Raw genomic sequence first — 27,530 nt, forward strand, 5'->3', positions numbered from 1 at the left:
CGCGGAATCCGTCCCGGGAAGGCGGGGTGCGCGCGTGGGGGCGCGCGGCCGGGGAGCAGCAGGTGTCTGCGGGGGGACGCGCCCACCACCCCCGTGCGGTCGTTCTGGGGTACTTTGACACCTGACTCGGACCGCGGTGGTGACGAGTCCGCCGCGGCGAGGGCGAAGGGACGAACAGCCGCACACCTGGTGAAGGACACGGGGAGGGAGGAGCCGGACGAGCCCGGCTCCCGGGCGACGAGGTGGCCGAGTGGTTAAGGCGATGGACTGCTAATCCATTGTGCTCTGCACGCGTGGGTTCGAATCCCACCCTCGTCGGCGGCTCTTTTGCTCGGCGAGTTAATGCCTCACTCCGCCCGGTTGGGCGATTCCCTCGAATCCTCCCTGTTCTCTGCTCCTTCAGGAGCACTTCCTGTGCTGCGACTTCCTTCGTTAACTGATTTATTTCCTTCCTGTTTCATTCCCACATCAACTTTTCATTCCCTTGTAAGTTTGGCTTTGCACGGATTCCCCACTGAGGAAACAACTGAAAAATTGAGGACCATAGAAAAATATTGCCTAACAAAGAGGAACTGATAAGATTGTCTACAGAGTAATGTACACAAAATTGTCTATATTAGGGGCGCCTGGGTGGCTCAGTCGTTAAGCGTCAGGTCATGCTCCCAGGGTCCTGGGATCGAGCCCCGCATCGGGCTCCCTGCTCGGCGGGAGGCCTGCTTCTCCCTCTCCCACTCCCCCTGCTTGTGTTCCCTCTCTCTCTCTCTCTCTCTGTCGAATAAATCAATAAAATCTTAAAAAAAAAAAACTGTATTAAACCTCACAGGTTATTTAAGGCATTTTCAGGCTAATGTTACCTCTACTGCAATTTCGTCTATTATTTTTTATTCTTTTTTTTTTTTAAGATTTTATTTATTTGACAGAGACACAGAGACAGAGGGAACACAAGCAGGGGGAGTGGGAGAGGGAGAAGCAGGCTTCCCGCTGAGCAGGGAGCCCGATGCGGGGCTCGATCCCAGGACCCTGGGATCATGACCTGAGCTGAAGGCAGAGGCTCAACGACTGAGCCACCCAGGCGCCCCTATTATCTTTTATTCTAACTTTAAAAGCAACCTTTATTTCCTAAGGATTCTTGTCTTGGACAAGGAGGAGAATGGATTCTTAGAGGTATGACAAAACTAAAAGTGACATTGCCAGTTAGGGCTAAAGATTTCTTCCTGAGGAAAGCAAAGAAAAATATTAGTATTTTGTAGTTTCTACTTGTAACTTCCATCTTGGCAGACATTTGGGGGGAAAAAATAACAGATTCATTTTATTATTTCCATTTTTTCCAAGACACATGCTTTTTATTTATTTTTATTTTTTAAATTAAGTTGATTAATTTAAGGAAGCTCTATACCCAATGCAGGGCTTGAACTCACAACGTCAAGATCAAGAGCTGCATGCTCTACCAACTGAGCCACCTGGGTGCTCCTATTATTTCTATTTTTGATAAGTTCTACAGTCACATGATTCAAAAAATATAAAAAGCTACACAGCAAGTTTTGTCACCAGTTACCCCCCCACCAGGAGGACACTATTAGCCCTCAAGTATCCTTCCAGAAACAATGTGTATATAATATTTAGCTCTCCAGATACATCATTAAATGAAAAAGAACATAGTGCAAGACAATATGTAGATGGTACTTATAAAAAGAAGTAAACATATCTACAGTTGAATATATACACCATTTTGCATGTGTATCGCATCTGTCATATAAATATCTAGCAGCGGTGTGCTGTGTTCTAGGTTGTATTCATTTGTGAGATATTGCCACATTTCCTCCATGGGGGTTGTGTTGATTTACAGTCCCCACCAGCAAAGTGGAAAGACCAGACCACACCTGCTTGTGCGACCCTCTAAGGGGGAGTATTATTTGACCTAACGTTGTCACATCATCTAAATGGAGGCACAAGGAGGAAATGATTAGGAATCCCAAATAATGTTATAAGCTTGGTAGTCTTGGTTTATCACAGAGTTTCTGAGTAACCACTGGCAGTTTATAAATTGGACTGATTAAATATTTAAGATTTAATAGATTTCTGGGATTGGTGTGGTGGAACCTGTGTTTGCCTTGAGGTTAAAACTCGTTTGATTGCTTTATTAGAATGAAATTTTGAAACGTCTAAGTTAGAGGTCTGGATGGACCATTGGATTCAAAGCTTTACATCTTATGCAACTCATGAGGGCACTCTACTTCCCTAGTTCTCAAAAGTGTGTTTTTCCCCCCAAAATAGCATCATCATCACCAGGAAACTTGCTAGAAATACAAACTGTAGGGCCGGGCGCAACAATATGTGCTTTAACAAGCTCCAGGTAATGCTAATTTATACTACAGTGTGAAACTACTACTTCTGTTCTGTTTCGAAACATGGCTGACCTGGTTTCTCTTCTCTCCAGTACCCGCGTTTAGCCGCGTTTCTCCCATCTTTCCAACATCCACATGTTGAGTGTCTGGAGCCTTCCCGGCCTTCCCTGGCTCAGTGTCTCCAACCCTCCTCCGTCCACGTCCAGAGCTGGGACCCTCAGGGCAAGCTCAGGTGGTGTGAAGGACATCAGCCCACCCACCAGGAACAAACCCGTGGAAGGACGAAATCCGTGTATGGAACCGATGCAGCGACGGGAGACCCCCGAGTAATGCAGGTGCGGCTCGCAAGGGGGGAGACGTGGCCTCGTGGAGGACTGAGTCCCCGGGAAGGACTCCGAGGACGCTGGGGGACGAGGGGGTCCGGGCGCTGGCTGTTTCCAGGCGGGACCAGGAGAATCGAGGCTTCTCTGGGGACGGGGCGCGGTCATCACAGGGCCGCGGGGCGGGGCGGGCCGCAGGTGCGCGGTGGGGTCCCGGGAGCTCCCGTTTCAGAGGAGCGACCCGGTGTTCGCACTCATCCGGCAGGCTCGCCGGGGGCCCCGCGCGCTGGCGGGCGGCGGGGAGGCCCCCGAGGGCCCCCGGGACTCTGGGCTTCCGCGGGGCTCAGACACGGTCGCTCCCTGAGGCTGAGTGAGGGCGACCGGACCCAGAGGCCAGACCCGACGTCCGCAGCGCCCACCCTGCCCAGCGCGACGGCCGTGCGATCCTCTCCCGTCGTCCCCGGGGTGCTTGGGACGGATGCACCTGCGCTTCTCCTGCGGTTCGCGACTCGGCGGGGCGGCGGCGGCAGCGCGGGACCCTCCGGAGAGCCGGCTTGGGCCAAGGCAGGGGAAGCCGGAGCGCGGGTGCCCAGGTTGTTCCTGCTGAAGAAGAGGCAACGGAGCGAGTGACCTGGGGTCCGGCCGTGAAGTCGCTGTCACGCACGTCTGGTGGGAGAATGGCCTTGGGGGGGGGGGAGGTGGCGGCAAACTGGCGCGTTATCGCCATTTAAAAAATAGGTACCAGACTTCAAAAGTAGAGTCACACATGTATGGTCAGCTGATGTTCATCAAAGATGCCAAGGTGGTTCAGGGAATTCTCTAGACGGAGAAGGAGAGTCTTTTCAACAGTTATGCAGCATTTGGACAGCCAGCCGGGGGGGGGGGGGGGGGGGGGGAGGGGGGAGGATGAATCTCCATTCTTACTTCACACCATATACAAAACTTAACTCACAAGGGCTCATAGACATAAAACCTAAAACTAAAACCTAAAACTTTGAAATTTCTAAAAGAAAGCATAAGAGAAAATCTTTGTGGATGTGAGTTTGGTAAATATTTTTAGAATAAAACACAGAAAACAAACTATAAAAGAAAAATAGATAACTTGGATTTTTCAAAATCAAAAACTTCTGTTCTTTGAAAGGCACTGTTAATACAAATGAAAGGACAAGCCTCAGACTGGGAGAAAATATTTGCAAAGCACATATCTGATAAAAAAAAAAAAAAAAAAAGGCTCGTATCCAAAGTAAAGAACTCATACAATTCACAATAGGAAAAAAATCCCATATTCCATTAAAATGGGGGAATGATTTTAATTTAGACCTCAGCAAAGAAAATATATAGATGGCAAATAAGCACCTGAAAATATCTCAATATCATAGTTATGAAGGAAATTCAATTAAAACCACAATGAAATACCACTACACTCTTACTATAATGGATAAAAAAATTATTTTTAAAGATTTTATTTATTTGTGAGAGAGAGAGAAAGGAGAGGGAGTGGCAGGCAGAGGGAGAAGCAGGCTCCTTGGAGCCCAGTGGGGGACTAGATTCAAAGACCCTGTGATCTTGACCTGAGCCGAAGGCAGACACTTAACCAACTGAGCCACCCAGGTGCCCCTAAAATTTTTCTTTTAAGTAACAATACTAAATGTCAATGAGGATGGGGCAAATGGAACTCTCATATCTTGTAGTGGGAGTACAAAATGGTACAGTCACTTGGAAAAATCAGTTTGGCAGTTTCTTATGAAGTTAAACACAACTTCATTGACAACCCAACAATCTTCCTCCTAGGCATTTACTCAAGAGAAATGAAAACATATATCCATCTGTAAGTGAATGCGTATAGCAGCTTTATTCATAATCACCCAAACCTGGAAACAACCTGAATGTCCATCATCCGGTAGATGGATAAGCAAACTGTGGTACATCCATGCAATGGAATTTTAACTCAGCAATGCAAAGGACAAACCGCTAATACACGCTACAACACTAATTAATCTCAAAAGTAGTATGCTAAGTGAAAGAAACTAGAAACCAGACTCAAATGCTTATGCTGAATGATTCCATCCCAGAAAAGGCAAAAGGTATGAGTGAAAAATCAGATTAATGATTGTCAGAGCTGGGGGTGGAGGAAAGATTGATTATAAAGGAGCAAGGAGTGGGGTGCCTGGGTGGCTCAATTGGTTAAGTGTCTTACTCTTGATCTGGTTAAAGTCCTGATCTCAGGGTGGTGAGTTAGAGCCCCATGCTGAGCTCAGAGCCTACTTAAAAAAAAGGGGAGCAAGGGGCATCCTGGGGTACTGGAGCTGTGTGTCTTGGTTGTAGCTAGTGGTCTTTATAGGATGATGCATGCTTGTCCAAACTCACCCAACTGGGCACATAAAAAGGTAAATTTTACTGTATGCAAATTATATCTTAATAGATCATCACTCAGAATTCCACTTCTAAAACCCTATCCTATAGAAGTACTTACATATGCTCATCAAGAATTGTCAAAGAATGCTCAAGATAGTGGTGTTTGAAATAGAGGGTTAGTAGATGGTTGATTTAACAAATTTGGTGCATCACTCAATCACACTACCACATAACCATCAAAAAGAATGAAGTAAGTAGTAACTGATCTAAAAAGTACCACAGAACACTAATGTATAGCAGTTTCCATTTTTGTAAATATAATTCTATAAGGACACATAAATTATATATTCATTTATAAATAGCTTGGAGGAATACACCCCAAACTGTTGGCATGGATTTTTTTTTTAAAGAATTGACTTGGGAGTGCAAGGACTTTTCAATTATTACTGAATTTGCTGTTGCAATGTTTGAAGGGGGTGGCTGGTGGAGGGCATGTAAGCTTTAACATTTAAAAAAAATTCCATCTGTATAAAAAGTGGTCATTCACATAGGACTCAGGACTCAATTCCTGTTTGTGCTGACCACCCACCACACCGAGCTGAGTGGAAAGCGATGAAAGAATTAAAAGGGGGGGGCACCTGGGTGGCTCAGTCGGTTCAGCATCTGCCTTTGGCTCAGGTCATGATCTCATGATCCCAGGACCCTGGAATGGAGCCCTGCATGGGGCTCCCTGCTCAGCGGGGAGCCTGCTTCTCCCTCTCCCTCCGCTGCTCCCCCTGCTTGTGCTCTGCTCTCTCTCTCTCTCTGTCAAATAAATAAATAATATCTTTTTTTTTTTTTTTTAACAAAGAATGAAGAGGTATAATCCCTGACTGCAAAGGACTTGTCCTTTTGACTGGGGGAAGTGCGAAGGGGGCGCTAAGTGGCACGGGGGGAGAGGGGGTAGGTGGTGGATGGGGAGGACATGTTAGTAGTGGCTGGGCAAAGGAATGGGGAGACCCTTCCCACTGCAGACCCAGGGATTTTCAACCGTTTGGGGTCACCCCTTTAAGGATGTGAAGAAAGACTCAGAATTCATGATTTCGGGGATTCTCCCTCCGGCGACCATTCAGGAACCTCAAGGCAGGACACTAAAGTGGGGGGCTGGGACCTCAGAGCAAAGAGCAACTCGGGTACTGGCTGCCAGTCTTTGCTGGATGAGTTCCCAGGTCCTTCCAGGCTGAAGATGTTCTGAATCAGAAAGGTCGAAATTAGGAATCCGTGAGTCCAAACCAGGAAGAAGCAGAGTGGGCAAGAAGATCTACTTAGTAAAGACCCCCCCTCCCCACCTGGTAGGCGTTGCGCTCTGTCGAGCCGCAGGGGGCCGGGCCCCGCCTGGCGCTCTCTCACACTCTCGTTTTCCGCCCCAAGCCCAGTTCCTAGGGTTCTTCACCTTCCTGCACCTCGAGCTCCGCTGACCTTTGGCCGCCCAGGCTGCCAGGGCGCGCAGGCGGTGAGTTCGAGGGGAGACGCGTCGCCCTGCGCTCAGCCTGGACTCTGGGCTCTGCTACCCTCAGGGGTGACTGCCCACCACGCTCGCGGTCGCCGGTCACAGCGGTGGCGGCAGGAATGTGTGCAACCGCAGATATAGGTGAAATTAAAGAGGACACTTTATTCAACGCTGCGCAAAAATAATTTGAGAACATTGTTGCAATGTATGTCTAGAAAGTATAGCATCCCACAATAACCTTAGAAGAAATAGAAAGTCCGGGTGCACCTGGCAGGCTCAGTCCGTAGAGCCTGTGGCTCTTGATCTCAGGGTTGTGAGTTCAAGCCTTCCGCTGGGCCTAGAGTTTACTTAGAGAACAGAAAATCCAAACAAACCATTTACAACGGAAGGCATAAAAGTTGTCAACTACCCCCCCTTCAAATACCAGACAAAACAGTTTCAAGGGTGAATTTTAACCAACCATTTACAGAACAAATAATTCCAATGCATTTAAAACTGTTCCAGAACATAGAAAAAGAAGGGAATAGTTGATTCTGGGGGGAAACAATACAAATATTAATCTGGAAGCTCAAAATTGATTACCAATGAGAAAGCCATCTGATTCTCATTTATACTTAATCCTAAATAGGAGTAAACAGTTTCCAGAAGCACATTAAAGGAGTAAATAATTAACTATGGCAAAATGGTGATGAGCTTAAAATTGTTTAATATTAAATCTTTAGGGGCACCTGGGTGTTTCAGTTGGTTAAGCGTCTGCCTTTGGCTCCTGTCATGATCTCAGGGTCCTGGGATTGAGCCCCACATCGAGCCCCACATCGGGCTCCCTGCTCAGTGGGGAGCCTCCTTCTCCCTCTCCCTCTGCTGCTCCCCCTGCTCATGCTCTCTCTCTATCCCAAATAAATAAATAAAATATTTTAAAAATATATTAAGAAATCTTTAAATATAATTCACCATATTAACATATCTAAGGAAAAACAGCATATAGTCATTTAAATAGATGTGGAAAAGCCATCTTATTATATTAATATACATTTTTGATATTAAAATTTTAATAAAAAAGAATAGATGGTTCCTTAACATGCTGAAACATACCTAACTTACATCAACAATCATTCTGCTTTTCAGATAAATATTAGATGCCTTTCCTTTAAAGTTAAAAATATGTTAGAAAAATGTCCATTCTCACTACCATTATTTTATATTGTTCTGGAGAAACTAGATAATGCATTTTTTTTAAAGTAATCTCTCCACCCAATGTGGGGCTTGAAAGTACAACCCCAAGATCAAGAGTCACATGCTCTATGGAATGAGCCAGCCAGGTGCCCCTAAACAATGCATTTAACAAGAGAAATAAGTAAATTGGAAGGTAGTTAAAATTATCATCATATTAGATTTATGATGGTATCCCAGGATATGCTTATAAAATTAAATATATTTATAAAAATAAACAAGAAAAATCAATTGTCTACACACACACAATGGAAGAAAAGACACCCATTTACAGTAGCAGCAAAACATAAAACATTGAGATATAAATTTAAGAATTACAAGATCAATGATAAGAAAATTTTAAATATTGTTGACTGACCCAAGAGATGGAGAAAGAGGAATATCAATTTTCTCTACATGTTAGTCTAGGTATTTCATATAATACTAATAAAAATTAACATAGAATTTTGTTTTCAAACTCAATAAATTTCTTCTCAAGTTTATGTGAAAAGTAAACAAGCATTAGTAGCCAAGAAAATTCAGAAAAGAATAACAAGGAAAACATAGGCCTTTGGGATTTTAAAACATATTACAAGCTACAATGAATAAAACATTGTGGTATAAACAGGATAGAAAAATCCAGAAGTAGGCCCAAATATTTAAGCATTTGATTAATATGGCATTTCAAGTTAGTGGAGAAACGATGGCTCATTCAAGAAATGGTACTATGGGGCGCCTGGTTGGCTCAGTTTGTTAAGCATCTGCCTTGGGCTCAGGTCATGATCTCAGGGTCCTGGGATTGAGTCCTGGGATCGAGTCCTGGGATCAAGCCCTGCATTGGGGCTCCCTGCTCAGGGGGGAGCCTGCTTCTCCCTCTCCTGCTCCCCCTGCCTGTGCTCTCTGTCAAATAAATAAATAAAAACTTTAAAAGAAAAGAAAAGAAAAGGTCCTGGGACATCTGGGTAAATAACTGAAAAAAAAAAAAAGTGTAATCTACACCTCACATCTTACAACTGTATCAGTTCCAGGTGGTTCAAAATTTTAGGAAAAAAATAAAACCATAAAAGTACTAGAAGAAACTACATGAGAATTTTCCCTTACAGTTTTGGCACAAGGGAGGCCTTCTTGTCACAGAAAGCATACAAGATTAGTAAATTTAACTAAAAAATTAAAAATTTCTGTATACCTAACTAAAGCCACCATAAAGAAAGTCAAATGAAAAAATTCCAAATTATCACAAAGGACTAATTTCCCTAACATATGATGATTGTGATTATACAAGTCAAGAGAAAGACCATCACAAACAGGAAAAAAGGGAAAGGATGTGAACAGAAAGGAATTGTACATAAATATTAATTTATTAATCTTTTTTCATATTTAAAGAAACACTAATTAGTACTAATTAATACTAACATTAATGATATACCATTTTTTGCCTATCAGGTTGGCAAAAATCAAAAAATTTGGTGAAGATTTGGGGTGGCATCGCTTTTAGATATTGTTAGAGAGTTGAAAAAAAATCTTAAAGTATTTATTTATTTGAGAGAGAGAATGCGAGGGGGGGCGGGAGGGGCAGAGGGAGAGAATCTCAAGCGGACTCCCCAATCTCGGGAGCCAGACTCAAGGCTCCACCTCGGGGCTTGATCTCATGACCTTGAGATCATGACCTGAGCTGAAACCAAGAGGTAGGCACTCAACTGACTGAGCCACCCAGGCATTGTAGTTGTAGATTTGTATAACTACTTCTTATTATTTATTAAAATTTTAGTTGTAGATTTGTATAACTACTTCTTATTATTTATTAAAATTTAAAAAATTTTAATTCTGGTGTAGTTAACATAGTTATATTAGTTTCAAGTGTATTTTATAACTACTTTGGAGAGCAATTTAGTAGTGTATATTAATTTCATAAATGCATATACTCTTTGGCTCAGCAATTCTACTTTTAGGAATTTATCCTAGAGATTTACTAACGTGTAAGATGTAGGATACTATTTAGTTCATCATTGTTTATAAATAGAAAATATTTGGAAATAGCTTAATTGCTCATCAGTAGAAGACTAGGTAAATAAATCTGTGTAATGGAATATTTTGCAACTGTCAAAAATCAAAAGGGAGATCCGTGTGTCCAGCTCTGAGAAAATCTCCAAGATTTATTGTTAAATTAAACAAACAGAATAGGGAACTGTAGGCGTCATTTTCTACTATTCGTGACAATAATGGGGAGAAGGTATGTATAAATACATGCTTCTTCATGCGTAAAATATCTCTGAAAGTCTACATAAGAAATCGAAGGTTTTGACTGTTTCTAGGGAATGAAATTAGGTGGCTTGGGGGTAGGAGTAAGATGAAGATTTTTAATTAAAATTTTTTGTTTTGAAAATGTTTAAATATATAAAGAGTGAGACAGAGAGAGAAAGAGAGAGAAAGACTAGTACATATCCACGATCCCTTATTCAGTTTCAAAAATCCATAAAATTCTGAAAACTCTTAAAACTGGTAAATCTTCGTCTTCATCTGGGGCAAATCTCTGTTATTCTGTTTTTAGAGACTCTAGCTCTGGGAACCGCTGGCCTGCGCGGTGGGCCTGCACTAACCCCCCCCCCCCCCGCCCCCCAGGCCTGGGCGCAGGTGGCCTATTGACCCGCCCACGGCGGGGACACCCCGCCGCCTCCCGGCCGGCGCGCACCCAAAACCCCAAAATAAGTTAGAGCTGGCGGCACGGTGGGAGCGGGCCTCCATCCTGCCGAGGCTGGGGGCTGCAAACATGGGAGCGGGGGCCACCCCTAGTGGTCTCCAACCACCAGGCACAGCGCAGCCGGAGCGGGGCGGGCTCGGGCGTCGGAGAGGCCGCTCTGGATCTGGTCCACCCACTGCCGGGCTCCGAAGTTGTAAACGCGACGCGTGGTCCACGTCCCAGAGGCCTCCTTGCCCGCGGTCTTGGGGAGCCCATGGTGGCGGCGCCAGGTCGGTGGCACCCGTGCACTCCGTATCCACACGGTGGTCACCGCGGCGCGGCTGGGGTCGGGCTCGGCCGGCACGAAGGCCCCCTTCTTGGCCGGGGCGCCCCGCAGGGCCTGTCTCGCTCCCGGCTGTCTGGGGCCGCGCGGCGGCGGCTGGCTGTGCGGCGGGAAGCCGACGCGGTGGGGCCGCGAGTCCGGGCGCTGCCAGGCTGAGGGCCTCCTGCAGGTGCGCACCTAGCGGGCGGCGGGGGTGGGCACAGCAGACAGCAGCAGGGAGCTGGGGGCGCCACGTCCGTCTGGCCGGCCTCCGGGCGCTGTGTGGCCGCCGCCTCCCCCATCCCAGGGGCGGCCCAGCTCGGTCTCCAGCCGCGGCGGCTCCCCGGGCGGGCGTGGGGTGGCGTCAGGCGGGGCTGGGGCCGCTGTCGTGGCAGGGCCCCAGCACGCGGCGCCTGCTCTGGGGAGTACCCCGCATCCTCCTCTGGGGACTCGGCGTGGGGGAGGCTGGGCCAGCTCCCAGGCATAGGGGAGTCCTCCCGGCCAGCGTCTCCTCGGTGTAGAAACCCCACACCTTTAGGCTGGACCCGTGGCCGTAGGGCCGCCAGACCTCCGTGTCATCGGGTGCGTGGTGGTGGAACACGCGCGTCCTCCTGCCCGGCTCGTGCGCGCAACCCCACACCGGCCTGCGCGCCTGCGGACCCTGCGCTCCCCCTCGTGCTGGTGCAGCGGCCCCGGCTCCGGGCGCTCCCAGTCCCAGTCCCAGTCCCAGTCCAGCAGGAAGGTCCGCAGGCGGCGGGATGCGCGGGAGTAGCCAGGGCCCTTGAGGTAGAAGGGGTAGAACTCGAACTCCAAGGGGCACTGCAGGTGGACCTGGAGCGCGCAGTCCGGGAACCGCGGGACCCCGGTGTGGAGCCGCTGCTCTGCGGGGCCGGCGTGCGCGCCCCGCGGGGCTGAAGCCGCTCCTCCTCTCCAGCGGACGGAAGCCCCCCTGCGTGTGGTGGAAGGGGTCCGGGAACGGCCGCGCCAGGGCCCGCAGCTGGGTGCTGATGTCCCAGCCGTCCACCAGGCTCACCAGGACGGAGGAGCCCGAGATCAGGAGCTCCACCACCACCTACACCCGCGGCGGCTTGTGGATCTGGATCCCCTCAGTCCTGCAGCGAGTGCGGGGAAGGAGGCGCGGCCCGACTCTGCGGCCGGACAGCCTGGAAACAGGCCTTCAGCAGCATTTGGAAGCTGGTCTTCACTTGCCGCGCCTCCAACACCTCGATGGGCACCAGCTCCCAGTGCTGCACACCCTTGAGACGGGCTTTGTCCCCAGTGATGTAGACGGCTGCACGCTGGGGCGCAGACAGCCCCGTAGTGTGTGTGTGTGTGGGGGGGGCTCGCACGCTGGGGGCGTTGGCCAGGGAGAGGGTGAAGGTAGGATTGTCACTGCCCACGTCATTGCGGGCTCACCCATTGCGAGCTGCCCCATTTACCTCTGGGCGTGGTCCGCCTGGAGGCCAAGACGGCCACAGGATTGGACAGCGTGGTGACCCTGGCTCTGGGGCTGGGCACGTGGCTGTCCGTATGGGCGCAGGAGAAGCCGTTGGGGGTGCTGCGTCCCAACGCACCGGTCATCTGGGGCATATCTTGAAGTGGATTGAAATTCGTTAGTGTTAAGAAAATCTGAATTCAGAAACCCAGTTACTCGCAAAGGTTTATGTGTAATATATAATGAACACCATGTACTCACCTACATTTATAATTGTTCATTTTGCCATATTTGCTTTTTCTACCTCTGCTGAAGTATTTCGAGGTAAATTATAGACATTACACATAACACTCTTGAATACTTCAGTATTCATCTAAAAAATAAGGACATTTTCCTATGGAACTACAATATCATTATCAAACTCAACAGAAGAGAAAAATCAGAGGGAGATTTTTCAACGTATGCCCTTTTGAAATTTTGTAAAATTTTGAATCTGTGGCTATATAACTTATTCAATAGGTAATAAATTTTCAAATTAAAAATAAACTGAATGGGATCTTTGATACTTAAAATTGACCAGAAAGCTATGGGATCTGCCCAAGATATCACTAAAGGACAGAAAGATTATTTCAAGAACCCAGTTGAAAGTACAGATTGGAGTGGGGGGGGACATTTCATTTTAATGCCCAATTAAGTTAGGGCTGGTGTGAGTGGGACTTTCATCCAATCAATACTGATAGCATGGTAGGCATGGAAAGCCAATCGAAATTCAAAACAAGTGTCTATTACTTTGAAGCAATGTTTTGTTCTATCATAGAGAGGGTCCAATGTAATGAACTTGCCACCAGGTGACTGCTCTTCCCACTGGGGTATTACATCATACTTAGGGTTTAGAATTGGTTGGTGACATCCATAGGGCAGATCAGCTTGCCCACTTACTGAAACTATCTTGGGTTAGTGAAGATTCATATGGGACATAAGTATTTTTAGACTTGGGTCTATCCACATACCAGCTAGTTCCCTCAATCTCTTTGTTAACAATTCTCTAATTCTTCTCCTTCTGTCCTTCTTCTCCTTTTGTTTCTCCCTTTTCTTCTCCTCCTTCACCTCCACTTCCTCCTCCTCCTCCTTCATATTTTTTAAGCTTATGACATAACTTGCAGAAGAGTCAATATCCCAATATACCTGTTTCCAGATTCAAGTAACACTCAATCTTTATAGTTAGTCTTGTAGTCAGCATTTCTTCTAGTCTGAGCTGAGTGGTGTTTTAAGTATTTTCAGTAGAGATTCCCAATTCTAAGTAAAAAGTAATCCCTTCTGTCCCAAGACAATCATCAAGTACTGCTATTGCTATAGGGGAATCTCCCTCCAAACAGACAAGTGGAAGCCAGTCTTTCTCAGAGCTGTTTAACTACAGGGAAATCCAATGCACTATCCACTTGATCCTAGGGTGGAGGCTGCCTGAGTGCTATAGTTGACCTGCTTAATGAGCACACATGATCCAGTTAGAGAGCCTAATCAACCATCAGTGACACATTTGAGAGTTTCATGCAAATAGAAACGGTTTACTTGTCACAGGTGGGCATCCAAAATGCAAGAGAATAACGTATTTGAATGGTATTCCAGTTAAAGAAAAGCTGAAAATTTACAGTCATTATATAGTTTGTTGGGAAAGTTTGTACTGAGGGCTTTGGGGGTGTGTTGAAGAAAGTGATCAGGATTTTGAGCATATTTTCTTCAAGATTATACACTTACTGGACATTTAGAAGAAGTTAAAATAAAGGATGAAACCTGACCTTATTTAATGCCCTCAGATGGCTAGTTTGAGTAAAACAATCACAGGAATTTACAAAACTATGATTTTGGAGTTAAAACGCTGCATCAAAGAATTTACATTAACATGTAAGATACTTTCCTACTGCTGTGATAAAATAAATAATGAGGTTCCGTTAAAAACAAAACAAACATAATTTATGCAATACCATCATTCTGGTTGGCATGATAAAACTGATGGATGACTAGCAGTACTAATTATGCTCTTTTGTACCAATAAAGCTAATTTAGTTGATTTTGGATTCCCGCTAAAAATCCAAGAGACTTCTGTAGCAAAAAATGAAGGAAGGAGAGGGGCAAAGGAGCAAAGAAGGAAAGCAGAAGGAAGGAGGGAAGGAAGGAGGAAAGTCTACCAATACCTAGGGCCCGGACAAATAAACTGCAGTACATGTGCTGGATGTACTATTATGCAGCCACCAAAGGAGTTAGACCTACATGAGCAATAAAGAGGTCTAAGGTACGTGAAATGAAAACGTTAAAATAAGTGCAGAAAAAGCTAAATGTCAAATAGCTTCATGCCTGTCCATCTAGCTGTGAGACAGAGATGGGAATTACACGCGCGAACCCCCAGCTCACCCCTGGCCACTGGGGTGACAGTGGCCACCCCAGGGAAGTGGGACTAAGGAGGGATAGGATGGGATTTCACCTTTTGCTTTATTAATTTTGGCATTGCCTGAGAATTTTAAAAAATCATAGGTAATGTTTTTAAAAAATAAGCATTTTCAAGTTAACGGCCCAGGCTGCACGCGTTTCTTCCCCTTAAACGTGTTCCCCGTGCGCGAAATTCCAACCACGTGCTCCGCCGCGGGAGGCGGGAGACGAGACGCGGGATCCTAGAGCGGCCCGGAAGTACTCCCGCCCCGAGCGCCCCCGCGCGGCGGGCGGCCTCCTCGCTGCGGCGCATTGTTCCGGCTGGCGCGCCCCCGCCGACGCCGCGCCGGGACCCTCCGCTTCCGGGCCTCGTTCCGCGCCCGTGAGTCGGCGCCGGGCCCCCGGGGCGTGGCTGGGAGAGGGCCGTGGAAGGTAAGCCTCCGCCCGCGGAGGGCGCGTCGTCCCGGCTCGGGGACATCGCGCGGCAGGGCGGGGGAGGACGGCGAGGCTGGAGGGCCGCCCGCGGGAGTAGCGGCCGCAGGCCGGACTGGAGTCTGACAGGGGACGGGGAAGTCAAGCACAGAGTTGAGGCCCTCAGCTTTTGGCTCTGAGACGGGTTAAGGGGCTGTGAGCGGACTGGCTTTCGGCGGCAGGGTCCTGGAGCCCTGGCGTGCGCGCACTGCGGGGAGCCTGTCCTGTCACCAGGTGCCCGGTGCCCACTCCCTGCGTGTCCACCACGGCGCCTGTGCCGCGGGAATTCAGCGTCGGGGCTGCGCGTCCTGACGTCGTGCAGACGTACGGGCCTCCGGGGTCGCGGGCCCTGCCGGGGTGTCTGGGTTCTGAGGAGCGTCCTCATCGGGAACCTGACCTTACGCACCCTACCGAACTTCCCCTGACAGCCGTCTCCTGTCTCCTGAAGGAGCGGTTATCAAACCTCAGAGGGTCACGTGAACGGTGACTGCGGTCCCGCATGGAAAGCATGAGTCCCAGGAAACACGGTTCATTCATTAATCAAAGACAAGAACAGTTTCTGTCTCTTCTTTGTCTAATTTCACTTTTACGTAACGAGTCTGAGCTTTTTAACCGTTCTGAGTGAACTGTGGGGCCCCTAATTTCCCCTGAGCGCTGTAAGGTGTTTGTATTGCTCTTTCTTCACATCCAGAGACTGAGATTGAAAGAAGATAAGAAGTTGGCTGAAGATCACACAATTAGTAAATGTTAGGCCGGAATAAAATCCAGTTCTGAGTGACTTGAAAGTATATGCTTTTTGCACATTACGACCTTATATTTATTCTTCCCATCCTTTGGTCCCCAAGTGACTTTACTTTCAGTGAAGAGCCTTGGGACCTGTGACAGTTGTTTTTTCAGTGCCTATCATTAGCTATTGCCATTTTTCTATGTAAACGGTGATTTTTACTGCTTAGGAGGGAGTCTTCAAAGGTGTTTCTAAAACGTAGCTCCGCTGGAGGGTGCTTTTTAAACTCTTCAAGGACAAGATGAATGCAGATGCAAGGGAGGTTTTACCCCTGGATGTGCAAGCTCCTGGGGTTTGGGAAGAACTTATGACAGTGCAAATGGAGACGGAAAGTCGCCTCCAAGTGCAGGAATCCAGGCTGAAACATAGTAATCCCCTGACGAGGGAAATTTCCGAAGGCGCTTTCGACAGCTGTGCTCCCAGGAGACCCCTGGACCCAGGGAGGCCCTCCCCCGACTCCAGTGGTTGAGGCCACGTGTGAGCACAGAGGAGCAGGTCGTGGAGCTGCCGGTGCTGGAGCAGTTCCTGACCATCCTGCCCGAGGAGCTGCAGGCCTGGGTGCAGGGATGTCGTCCGGGGAGCGGGGAGCAGGCGGTGACTGTGCTGGAGGATCTGGAGAGAGAGCTCGATGAACCTCAACATGAGGTAGGAAGGGAGATTTGCCAGGAAAAAGTATGTATGCGTGACCCTTGAATCCTTTGTTTTATACCCCCTTGACTAACTCTAATCCTGCTTCCTGCTTCTTTCTGGGAAGTGTTCTTCAGACAGTTTTCTCTTCAGAAATCAAATCTCATCTGTCTCCAGGTGGTAGCCCACACGCAGGGGCAAGAAGTCCTCTCTGAAGAGACAGTGCCTCTGGGAGCACAGACATCACCGAGCCTCCAGTCCGGCCTGAGGAACCCCAGCTCACCCATGACACTGCTCAGCAGCCCCACCCTGTTGGAGAGACAGGTGAGGGACAGGATTTTTCTGGTGCTGAACATATGAGCCCCCTTGTCAAGCAAAAACAAATAAAAAGCCCAGACCTGGGGAGCCAGGGGATCAGGAGTCCCTTTGCCAGGTGACAGCAATGCTCCGTGTTTCCAAGTGCACAGTGTGCTCACTGTGTCCCCTTGCCCCACGCTCAGGCTCCCCCCCGAGTCCCATCCTGGAGGCTCTCTGGTCCCTGGCACATGGCACCTCAGGGAGACTTCCAGGAATCACTGTGGGGAGCAGCTTTAGAGAATCGGTGTGACAGGGTCAGATCATGGCTTTGCCTCTGGAAGCTGCTTGTACGTGGGCAGGTCACTTAACCATTTGCTCTCAGTTCCCTCATCTCCAGAATGGGGTTGATCATAGTATTGCCTTAGTCTGCTCGGGCCCTCATAAAAGAACTAGCACACACTGAGGGGCTTACACAACAGAGATTTATCTTCTCACTGTTCTGGAGGCTGGATGTCCAAGATCAAGGTGCCTGCAGGGTGGGTTGTTGGTGAGACCTGTCTTTCTGGCTTGCTCACGGCCACCTTCTTGCTTTGTTCTCACACGTGCCTTTCTCTGTGCACGTGCTTATTGGGGTGGGGGAGAGAGAGATGGAGGGAGGGAGAGAAAGAAAGCTCTGGTGTCTCCTCCCCTTATAAGGACATCAGTCCTATTGCATTAGGGCCCCACTCTTAATTATCTGAATTACTTTCCTAAAAGGCCCTATTTCTAAATACAGTCAGGGCTTCAACATGTGACTGGGCGGAAGAGAGATGACACAATTCAGTCGAGCAAGTGTGCACCACAGAAGGTGGTTGTGGGCACTGAACGCGAACAGCTGACCGGAAAGCACTTGGCAAGCTGTCCCTCAGGGTCGCCTTTGCCAGTCTGGCCAATGTTCGCAGGGCAAATCTGTGAGCGCACTCAGTAGGTGGCAGACTGGATGGGGGAGTCCGGTGGAACCAGCCTTTGCCCCTTCCTGGCAGGTGACGTCGTGGTGGGTGCCGTCCCGGGCACATGGAGCCGAGCCGGCTGCCTTCCTGTCCTGGCTGTCCCCGCCACAGCTGGCCCAGCTTCCGTCTGATTTCTCACACCAGACCTCGTCACCTCTTACTGATGGTTAGCCGTCTAATAGTCGGTGTTCTCACACCAGCCCCATGTGGATCGAAGCCGGACTTCCCTTGCTGCTCTGCCTCCTGCCTGTGTTTATTCCGTCTGCCCTAGCAATCATACGGTTATCCTGGATTTCTGCCACTTGGAACACAGCTCTTGACTTAAATTAAAAAGATATTTTTGAGTGACTTCTGTTGCTCTACAGACCTTCCTCTAGCTTCTGTGACCTCATCAGATTAAAAGTCCTTTGGTTTCTGGGCCCCTGGGTGTCTCAGTCCATTAAGCGTCCAATTCTTGATTTCCGCTCAGGTCATGATCTCGGGGCTTCATACTCAGCGGGGAGTCTGCTGGAGATTTTCTGTCTCTCTCTCTCTGCCCCTCCCCACACTCGTGCACTCTCTCTATATATATAAAATAAATATGTCTTAAAAAAAGTCCTTTGGTTTCATTTTCCTCCTTCATGAACATCTTTGCAATCTGTTCGTTTCTTCCTCGTCTCCCTGTGAACTTGAACTTTTTATTTTCCAGCCATCTTTTCCTTTCTTCTGCCTTCCAAACTGCATCTAGAACCCTACTGGGAGCCCTTTCTTTCAGGAAGCACATCTGAGCCAGTCCTTCCTCCTGTCTGTCCATCGCTCCCTCCTAACATCCAGTCATCCATTAAGCATTTCCTGTGGCCGCAGGAGAGTATCCTGAGGGCATCTAGAAATCAGAGTTCTCTTAATGGGACTATCACTGCAGGTATGTGTCTTCAGGAAAAGCCAGTTTTGCAAAGCAACATAGTAAGTGTTTGAGGTTAGAAGGACTAAATCCAAGTTCCAGCTCTTCAATTTTTTTTTTTTAAAGATTTTATTTATTTGACAGACACAGTGAGAGAGGGAACACAAGCAGGGGCAGAGGGAGAGGGAGAAGCAGGCTTCCCGCCGAGCAGGGAGCCCGATGCGGGGCTCCATCCCAGGACCCTGGGACCATGACCTGAGCTGAAGGCAGACGCTTAACAACTAAGCCACCCAGGCGCCCCTTCAATTTTTCTTTTTTAACTAAGCAACATTTAAGGTTACTTTGTATCACTGAGTTTGAGTTCCTTTCAGAACTGCTGATGGTAAAAAAAATCCAAATAATATAGAAGTTTATGTAGTAAAACATGAAAGTTCTCCAAATTTTATTCCCCAGGAGTAACCACTCTTGTCAAATTGCTGTGTATTTTCCAGACTTTCTCTACATACGTACAGAGTCTGTCTAGCTATGTGTCTACCTTTTATTTGCTGTTCACTTCTTTCAAGAGGTGGGCTGATAACATCAGGGGGTTTTGTGGTGCATAGTTTGATAACACAGGTGACATGCTTGTGAGTCACGGACGGCTGTGTAAATGGTCATTATTAGAAGGTGAGAAATGTCTTTGTTTTTATATTGTACCCAGTTCTCTTGTACATTTCAAATGTAAGTGTGAAGTTTGGGCAGAAAGGCAATACTGATCCCACGTGTGGCCTGTTTCTTCTCAGAAGACGCATTTCTGTTTTCCAAACCTGTTGTCATCCCCCAGCTAAAAGGAGCAGGAGAACATGGTCTAACAAGAGAGGAGTCCGCAGAGGCTCCTGTTCAGGTGCGTGAGGGACAGTAATCAGATGTGGGAGAAAGAGCTGGATGTTTCGGTAAAAAGAGGAGGGCTGGAGGCTGATCTCTTTGGGCTCTCTGGTTGCAAGGAGGAAATCTGTTGGTGCGCAGGCTCCTTGGGAGCTTCCCAGGTGTAATCTGAAACCAGCCCCCTCGTGTGGGGGGCAGGGAGAGACTGAAGACAGCGGGTAGGTGGTGGTTTTTTTTTTTTTAAAGATTTTATTTATTTATTTGACAGAGACAGAGATAGCGAGAGCAGGAACACAAGCAGGGGGAGTGGGAGAGGGAGAAGGCAGACGCTTAACGACTGAGCCACCCAGGCGCCCCAGGTGGTGGTTTTAATAAGCAAAGGAGGCCTACACGGGAGGCTCTTCCTGGGTGGCAGCAACGTGAGTAGATCTCCAACCCACCTGCCAAATCGTGAAAGTTTATACAGAGGCCTTACCAGGTTCAGTCATGTGTACTGTCCAGATGGTGTTGTCCCCCCGTCACTGTCCCTGGCCTTGGGGTGGCTCCCTGGAGTGGGGCAGGCAAGTGGAACTCACATTCCAGGGACAGAGGAGGGGGTGAGGAGCTTCCAGTGGTCAGGGTCCAGCTCATGGGTCACTTGGCAGTCATGTTTTCTTGACGGCTGCCCCGAACAGTCCTATCCGCAGAGCCCGAGACATCCTGAGGGTACCACAGGGCTGCTCCCTAGTGTTTAGACAGTTTGGGTCTGTTTGTCTCCATTCTTCCCTTCAACTGCTCCAAGTCTGATGGGGTTGGTTGGACAACTATCCAGTATGGGCCGGTTCTATCGGGAGTGTTTGCCTCAGGTGCCCGTCCCTGGGCTGTCATTTGAGGCCATAGTAGTGGATTGGTTTCAATGCTTTCTTTTATTCATTCAACAAATATTTATTGAAAACTGCCTTGTGCCATCCGTGATTCAAGGAATAAAACAGAAAGATCCCGCTGTCATGGAGATTAGATTGTGGCAAGCGGGGGACAAACAGGGAGGTGATGCAGGGTGTTAGAAGGTGGTAAGTTGTGGAATGGGACAGAACAGGCGCAGGGGAGGGAGATTGTGAGTGCGGTGGGTGGCGAGCTGCTTGCGGTAGTAAGAAGAAGTAAGGAAGTAGGAGCTGAGGAAAACTTGAAGGAATGAGGGAGGGAGACTTGCCGTCATCTGAGCAGAGCCCGTAGAGGCCCTGTGCGGGGAGCACACCTGGGGTGGTGCTGATTTCACAGTTGTCGGGCACTCCTGAGACCCCTGGAATGGCAGGATTGAACCCTTGTCCCATAAAGGAATGAATGAGTACATGGGGTGAGTTCCCTTGGTCACTGTGAGGCTCCCCACCTCAAAAGGGGGAGGGACTTTTTTTTTTTTTTTAAGATTTATTTACTTGTTTTTTAGAGAGTGTGTGTGTGAATGGGGCTAGGGGCAGAGGGACAGAGAGAATCTCAAGCAGACTCCATGCTGAGTGCGGGGCCCAATGTGGGGCTCAATCGAGGACCCCGAGATCATGACCTAAGCCCCAAGGCGCCCCATGGTGAGGGAGTTCTAAGGGAGACCTAAGAGCAGCCACCCTGATCGTGACCCACCCCTCCCCATGAAGATGTAGAAGGAATTCTTTCCAGGCCCAGGCCACGTAAGGTTGGACTAAGCCGCATTTTGCCTAAGAGGCCAGACTTCCTTGTTACCTGGAGGAAGGTGTTACCACACTGACCCTGCTGTCTCTAACCTCCTTGCTGCTCTGTGATGTGCGGTCACATCAGGTTAGAAGCACCCTGTCCTTTTGTGCACAGTAACCCTCCCGTAGACTCAGGGAACAAGTGACATGTGCCTGGTCTTTTCTGTTTCAGATGGAATGACCAAGGCTGAGGACAGAGAGCTGGTGCTGAAGAAAGACTGTCCTAAGATAGTGGAGTCCCATGGGGAGATATTTTATGGACAGACCTGGGGGGAATCCCCCCAGGATCCCCGACATGGAGAGCTTGGTGACCCTGAGGGTTGGGCAGCGGGGCGCTGGGGCAGCCCCCGAGGGGAGGGACGGCACAAGTGTGATGCGTGTGAGAAGAGCTTTGCCCAGAGCTCAGGCCTTGTTCGCCGTCAGAGAATCCACACTGGGGAGAGACCCTAGGAGTGTAGTGAGTGTGGGAAGACCTTTAGTCGGAGCTCTGGTCTTCTCAATCACCGAGGGACCCACAACCTACAGAAACGGTCCCGCTGTGCGGAGTGCGGGAAGGCCTTCAGTCCGAGTGCGGGTCTGATCCGGCATCAGAGAACCCACAGGGGAGAGAGGCCCCATCGGTGCGGCCAGCGCGGGAAGAGCTACAGTCGGCGTCCGTTCCTCGTCGAGCACCCGAGGGCCCACACGGGGAGCGGCCGCACCAGCGCACCGAGTGTGGGAAGAGCCTCAGCCGCCATCAGAAGACCCACACGGCGGCCGCGCTGGTCCAATCGTCGCTGGCTGCCGGTTTCCCGGATCACTGGCCAAGTGCCCGGGGGAGGCTAAGGCTAGAAAACGTCTTTCTTCACGTCCCACTAGGTGCGTTTTGGAACAAGTACTGACCTGTGGCCTGGGCACATCTGAAGAGGAAGGTGCGGGTGTTTGAAGCTGCTGCTTTCCCTTTGGTCCCTTTAGCCCTTCCCGGGTTGCCGCGCCCCCAGCCCTCGTAGGTACTGACTTTGGGCCGGCTGCACAACTCTCCCCATCACGTAATCAGTAGCGCTGCCATGGCCACACGCCTGAAGGTCTGCATCTGTTGAGTTCCTCAAGAGCACATCGAGGTCTGCTGATGGTTTACAGTAAATGGGCCTGGGGCGTCCCTGTGACCAGTACCTACGGGGCCAACCCCGTCCCCCTCGCTGCTTCCCCGGTGCCCGACCGGCGCTGTTTGCAGACTGCTTCCGTTTCCGAAGCACAGCTGGCAGGGAAATGGCGCCATCATTGTCCATCTTACAGACGAGGAAGCCATGAGGAGTCAGGGTTTAAAACCTGGACTTTTGTTTTGGAATAATTTAAGCTAATAGAAATGGTAGAGTTTTCATATGCTCTTCATGTCCCACCGTGTTTTCAGTTAAAGCCCCGGCTTTGGGCTTCACTCCCCAGGTGTTTATGGTGCTGTCCTGCTTCACTGGGATCGTCAGGCTGTGTCTTCGGAGCTCGGTCACCTAACAGTCCCTTTGTGCTCGTCCGTCACGTCCGCAGCTTTGCAGGCCGTCTGTGTCCCGAGTCCAAGGCCACCCCGCGGAGTTGGGTCACCAGCCACATAAGGCGCTTATATTTTTATTTATTTATTTTTAAAAATTTTATTTATTTGACCTGAGCTGAAAGCAGCTGCTCAACGGACTGAGCCCCTTCTTGATCCAAGTCTCCCTCTCCTTTTTCCCATTTCTCTACTGAGTGGGTGGCCCAGGAAGTCTTATGAACAAAGGTTTTATGAACAGTTTCCCGTCACAGAGATAAATTACCGAATGCACAGCATTACCTACAAATTCCACACAACGCCATCTTGAGGCAGGGCATCCATTTCCCTCGCTGTGGGGGAAAGTTCTACCTGCTGCAAGAAGCCCAAGATGAATTTCTGCATCATAGTACGCTTAAAGATAGGCCCTGGGACCATCTGATAGAAATGTTGAGCATGAAATACAGAAATGGTCTGAGGATTGGCTGTTGCTGATTACATTAGGGGTCCCTCCTTGAGTGAGTTGAGATTCAAAAGTTCAACTCTGAAAGTTGCCTGTCCTCATCCCTTGTTGTGTCTCCAAATCGTGTGGTACAGTGGGGACATCAAGGACCAGGAGCCAGGTGGCCGGGGATGGAGTCCCTGCTCGGTGAGGTCTGCAGGGTGGGGCCTTGGATAAGTCACCTGGAGTGGATTTCCGAGAGGCAGAGCCCGGGCAGGGATTCAGGTCCAGGGGGTTTACCGCAGAGGGGCGGCCGCAGGGCAGCAGGGGAGGCAGGACGTGGAGGAGAGGGCTGAGCAGGATGTGGTCTCAGGCCAGCTGTAGCCTAATTTGGGGGAAGGGTGTCTGGAACAAAACTCACCTTGGAGGCAAGGGGCTAGCCTTGTGTGTCCGCGCTCAGCACTCATGGATTGAGGGCGGCCCGCTCATGGTGGCCGGGGGAAGGGAGCACTGGCTGGGTGCGGGGCAGGGCGCAGGACCACGGGCAGCTTTCACCGAGCTCAGCCCCTCAGGCCTGTTCCTGCGCTTGCCTGCCCACTTCTCACCGTTGTTCTGAGGAGCAGCAGATAGCAACGAGAGGAGAGGACACTGTGATCTCTAAAATACACAGCACGTGAAGAGAAGGGGACATGATTACTAAGTTTGAATATGCTCTATAACAAGGCAAAAGGAGGGTTGGACAGCAGTGAGAGACCTCCTAACTTAAAGTGTTTGGCGGACTTTTTCTTTTACCTCAATTTTTTAAGAAAGTATATTACAGACTGCTGTCATGTGGGGTTTAGAAATAAATTAATATTTGGATCAGGGGAGCAGAGAAAAAAGTAAGTTAATATTAAAAAGTGAAGACGTGTCCTGAGTGGAATTCCCTGTTTTCCCTGAACTGGGAGCATTTAGTTCACGTGTAACGTAAATGTGCTCTGCAACAGTCTCTCCATTAAATTGGTATAGGACTTCTCCCCTCCCAGTGGCTGTCCCCCCCTGCTCATCGCCCCGGGCCCGGCGGGCTGGCACAGGGCAGGCGGCGGCTCACACGGCAGCCGTGTATCTCCCACAGTTCTGGAGACGGGGAGGCCGGCGTCCGGGCACCAGCTCAGGCTTAGGTGATGGCACCTTCCTTTGTGCTCACATGACCTGTCTTTTGTGTGCCTGGGGGGGGGAGGGAGAGAGACGGACAGAGAGACAAACCGAGGGTCAGAGACAGAGGCAGACAGACAGACAGCAAGCTTCTTAAAAGGGCACTAATCCCACCGTCATGACCTGACCTGACCCTAATTACCTCCCAAAGGCCCCATCTCCAAATACCATCACATTGTGGGGTTAATTTTAACATATGCATGTAAGGGGGGGGGACACACAAATAGTCCGTCCCACGACCCCACTGCTTCCAGTGGCTGCTCTCAGCAGGTCTCCGTCTGTTTTCTCAGCTCTGCCTGAGAACTAAACATACCTGCATCTTCATATAACCCTGTTACTGTGAATAAGGAGTTTTATTTCTTCCTTCGCTCATTTCTCTAATTGTGATGCACTAGCCAATCTCTCTAGCACCGTGTGGAGCAGAAGTCATACTAACAGTCATCCTTATCTTATTCCTAATTTTGAATGGATGTATCTAATGATTTGGCAAAAAATCACATTTTCTGTGTGTTTCTGATAATTATCCTCATAACATTAAGAATGTTCCCTCCTCATTTGCAAGAATTCTTTATCATGAATGATTTCTTTTAGAGAATATTAGCCTAGTATCTCTTTCCCATCCTTTACTTTTTTTTTTTTAAAGATTTTATTTATTTATTTGACAGAGAGAGACACAGCGAGAGAGGGAACACAAGCGGGGGAGTGGGAGAGGGAGAAGCAGACTCCCCGCAGAGCAGGGAGCCTGATGCGGAACTCGATCCCAGGACCCTGGGATCATGACCTGAGCCGAAGGCAGTCGCTTAACCGACTGAGCCACCCAGGCACCCCCATCCTTTACTTTTAAAAAATTATTTCCTTTGGATATCCTATGTACAGAATTGGATTAATTACAATCCTTGGTATGATTCATGACACACTGTCATCATTTGTCCATGAATGCCATGATTTTGATTATTCGTTTGGTAACTTAGGTAGTTAATTTAGTACCTAGCACTTATTAATGTGTCATTAAACACAAACAAAACAAAAGATCTTGAAAAACACCTGTATGGCCAATCACTTGGCACCCCTCATCTTTGCCACCCGGATTTCCCAATTAAAGGACATCATCTTGAATCCTGATTTTATAATTTCTTGCTTTCCTATTTATATACTTTTATTGCATATATTTGCATTCCTAAGAACTATAATTTTTAATTGATTCTAATAACTCTTTATAAAATTTCCTATGTTCAATCTTGTCTTTTAACTCATCAATTTAATCCAGTTGTGTTTATTATGATTATCAGTTTATTGCTACCACCCAATTTTGTCTTTTCTATTTTCCATGATCTTTCTTTAATTTTTTTCTCAGTTCCTGTTTTATATTGGTTAGTTTATATTTTCTTCTCTTTCCCCCATTTACATGTTTGAAAATTATACATTTTTAGTCTTTCTTTTTACTGGTGACACATAAAATTTCAATATGCCCACCTGACTTGTGAGATTATGAAACTAATCTCTGTGTGTGCCCTTCTGCATGATATTGCACAAAACCTGAATGCCTCCCAGGAGCCTGCTCCAACTGTTGATTAGTATTTTAGTTACACTTGACCTCAAGTTGACCTTGTCATTATAATTATTGTTATTAGTGGGTTTTTATAATCAACGACTAATTAGATTTTCACGTATGTGTTTTAACACATTGGTTTTACTCACTGAGGCTTTCTTGAAGATTCGTTTTTGTTGTCACTGGAGCGCGCTTTTCGGTGGTTTGGCATTGGCAAGTTCCGTTAGGCTTTGTGTGAACATGTTTTCGTTCCACTCTCCCCCTTGAATATTGGTTTCCATGTATTTGCAGTGAGAGAGCCCTCATGAACTCAGTCTGCTTAGAAGGCTGACTGTTCTTTTCTTTCACCACTTTGAAGTGTTTCTTCCAACTTGAGATTTAGGTCATCCATCAATTCCTGCAATTCTCAGTCAGCCTCTCCCTCAAAGTTCTCTTGGCGGTCCTGTCACTTGTGTGGATTGGGCTTTCTCACCCTGTTGGCCAGGTCTCTTACTCCCAGTGTGTTTTGCTGATCTTCATCTCTCTGTGATATATGTCTTCAGATCAGTCTTACAGTTTACTTATTCTCCATTAACTATATTTAATATGTTGTTTACTTAACATAGATTTTCATCTCAATGCCTGTATATTTCATTTCCTAATGCTTTATTTGATTCTTTTTCAAATCAGTCTGCTCTTCTCATTTTATATCATGTTCTTCCATTTATGGCTTCTAGGTGTCTAAAAAATACTTAAATGTTCTAAATACCACTTACCATTTCCTTCAGATCATTATATATCTGAAGCTCTTAGGGAGCCAACTCCGCTGCTCATTTCTACAGACTTTTTCCAGGGTAAATGCTTATTCCTGTGGTCCATTATTTTCTGCCATTGTACATTCTCAAGACGAATTATTTTTTTTTATCTGTGGCAGTACCCTTGTTCTAGGGCATGGAAGCGTCACTATGGGGTTGTTCTTTTTTTAAAGATTTTATTTATTTATTTGAGAGAGAAAGAGAACGGGGGGTAGGGGAGGAGGAAGGGAGGGGTGGAAGAGGGGAGGGGGAGGGGCAGAGGAAGAGGGAGAAGAAGAACCCCCATGGAGTAGGGAGCCTGATGCAGGGCTCGATCCCAGGACCCCAAGATCATGACCTGAGCCCTGAGCTGAAGGCAGAGGCTTTACCGACTGAGCCCCCCAGGTGCCCCTGTCTGTTGTGGTTTTGACATATATCCACAGATTCCCTTACACTCCTGCCTTCTAAATGCAGAGTCTAATTCCATTCTCCTTGAGTGTGAGCTGAATTTATCCTCTGGTTCAGAGATTCCTTCATCATCTGTGCCCAGTTTTCTAAAAAGCCCATCAAAGGCACTCTTCATTTTTGTTAGAGTGCTTTTCATGTCTAGCACGTCTTTTTTGGTTCTTTCCTAAGATTTCCATCTGTCTGCTGACATCGCCGAGGCACCTGTTCTTGCACACTATCTGCTTTATCTGTTAGAGCCCTTAGCATATTTTCCGTAGTTATTTTAAATTCATGCTCTGATAATTTCAACATTCCCGCCATGTGTTGTTCTGATGCTTGTGCTGTCTTTTCAAATTGTGTTTTTTGCCTTTTGGTATGTCTTGTCATTTTTTTCTTGAAAGCCATACAAGATGTACTAAGTAGAAGGAAGTGCTTTAAA

General features: G+C 48.1%; 1 long non-coding RNA gene, 1 other non-coding gene and 1 pseudogene across 3 annotated transcripts; all 3 read left to right on the forward strand.

Moving 5' to 3' along the window:
* The first annotated feature begins 236 nt into the window (after nt 1-236).
* On the forward strand, nt 237-318 carry TRNAS-GCU (transfer RNA serine (anticodon GCU)). Its single transcript has one exon. It is a non-coding gene; the product is annotated as a tRNA-Ser (tRNA).
* Nucleotides 319-9,305: 8,987 nt separating this feature from the next.
* Nucleotides 9,306-9,861, forward strand: LOC144379013 (uncharacterized). Its single transcript, XR_013440987.1, has 2 exons — nt 9,306-9,443; nt 9,487-9,861. It is a non-coding gene; the product is annotated as an uncharacterized LOC144379013 (long non-coding RNA).
* A 5,011-nt stretch (nt 9,862-14,872) lies between these two features.
* Nucleotides 14,873-22,790, forward strand: LOC118547507 (zinc finger and SCAN domain-containing protein 9-like; annotated as a pseudogene). Its single transcript, XR_013441479.1, has 4 exons — nt 14,873-15,008; nt 16,001-16,476; nt 16,636-16,782; nt 21,361-22,790. The product of XR_013441479.1 is annotated as a zinc finger and SCAN domain-containing protein 9-like (transcript).
* Nucleotides 22,791-27,530: the final 4,740 nt, after the last annotated feature.

This window comes from Halichoerus grypus, chromosome 9 (genome assembly GCF_964656455.1).
Source record: "Halichoerus grypus chromosome 9, mHalGry1.hap1.1, whole genome shotgun sequence".
NCBI lineage: Eukaryota > Metazoa > Chordata > Mammalia > Carnivora > Phocidae > Halichoerus > Halichoerus grypus.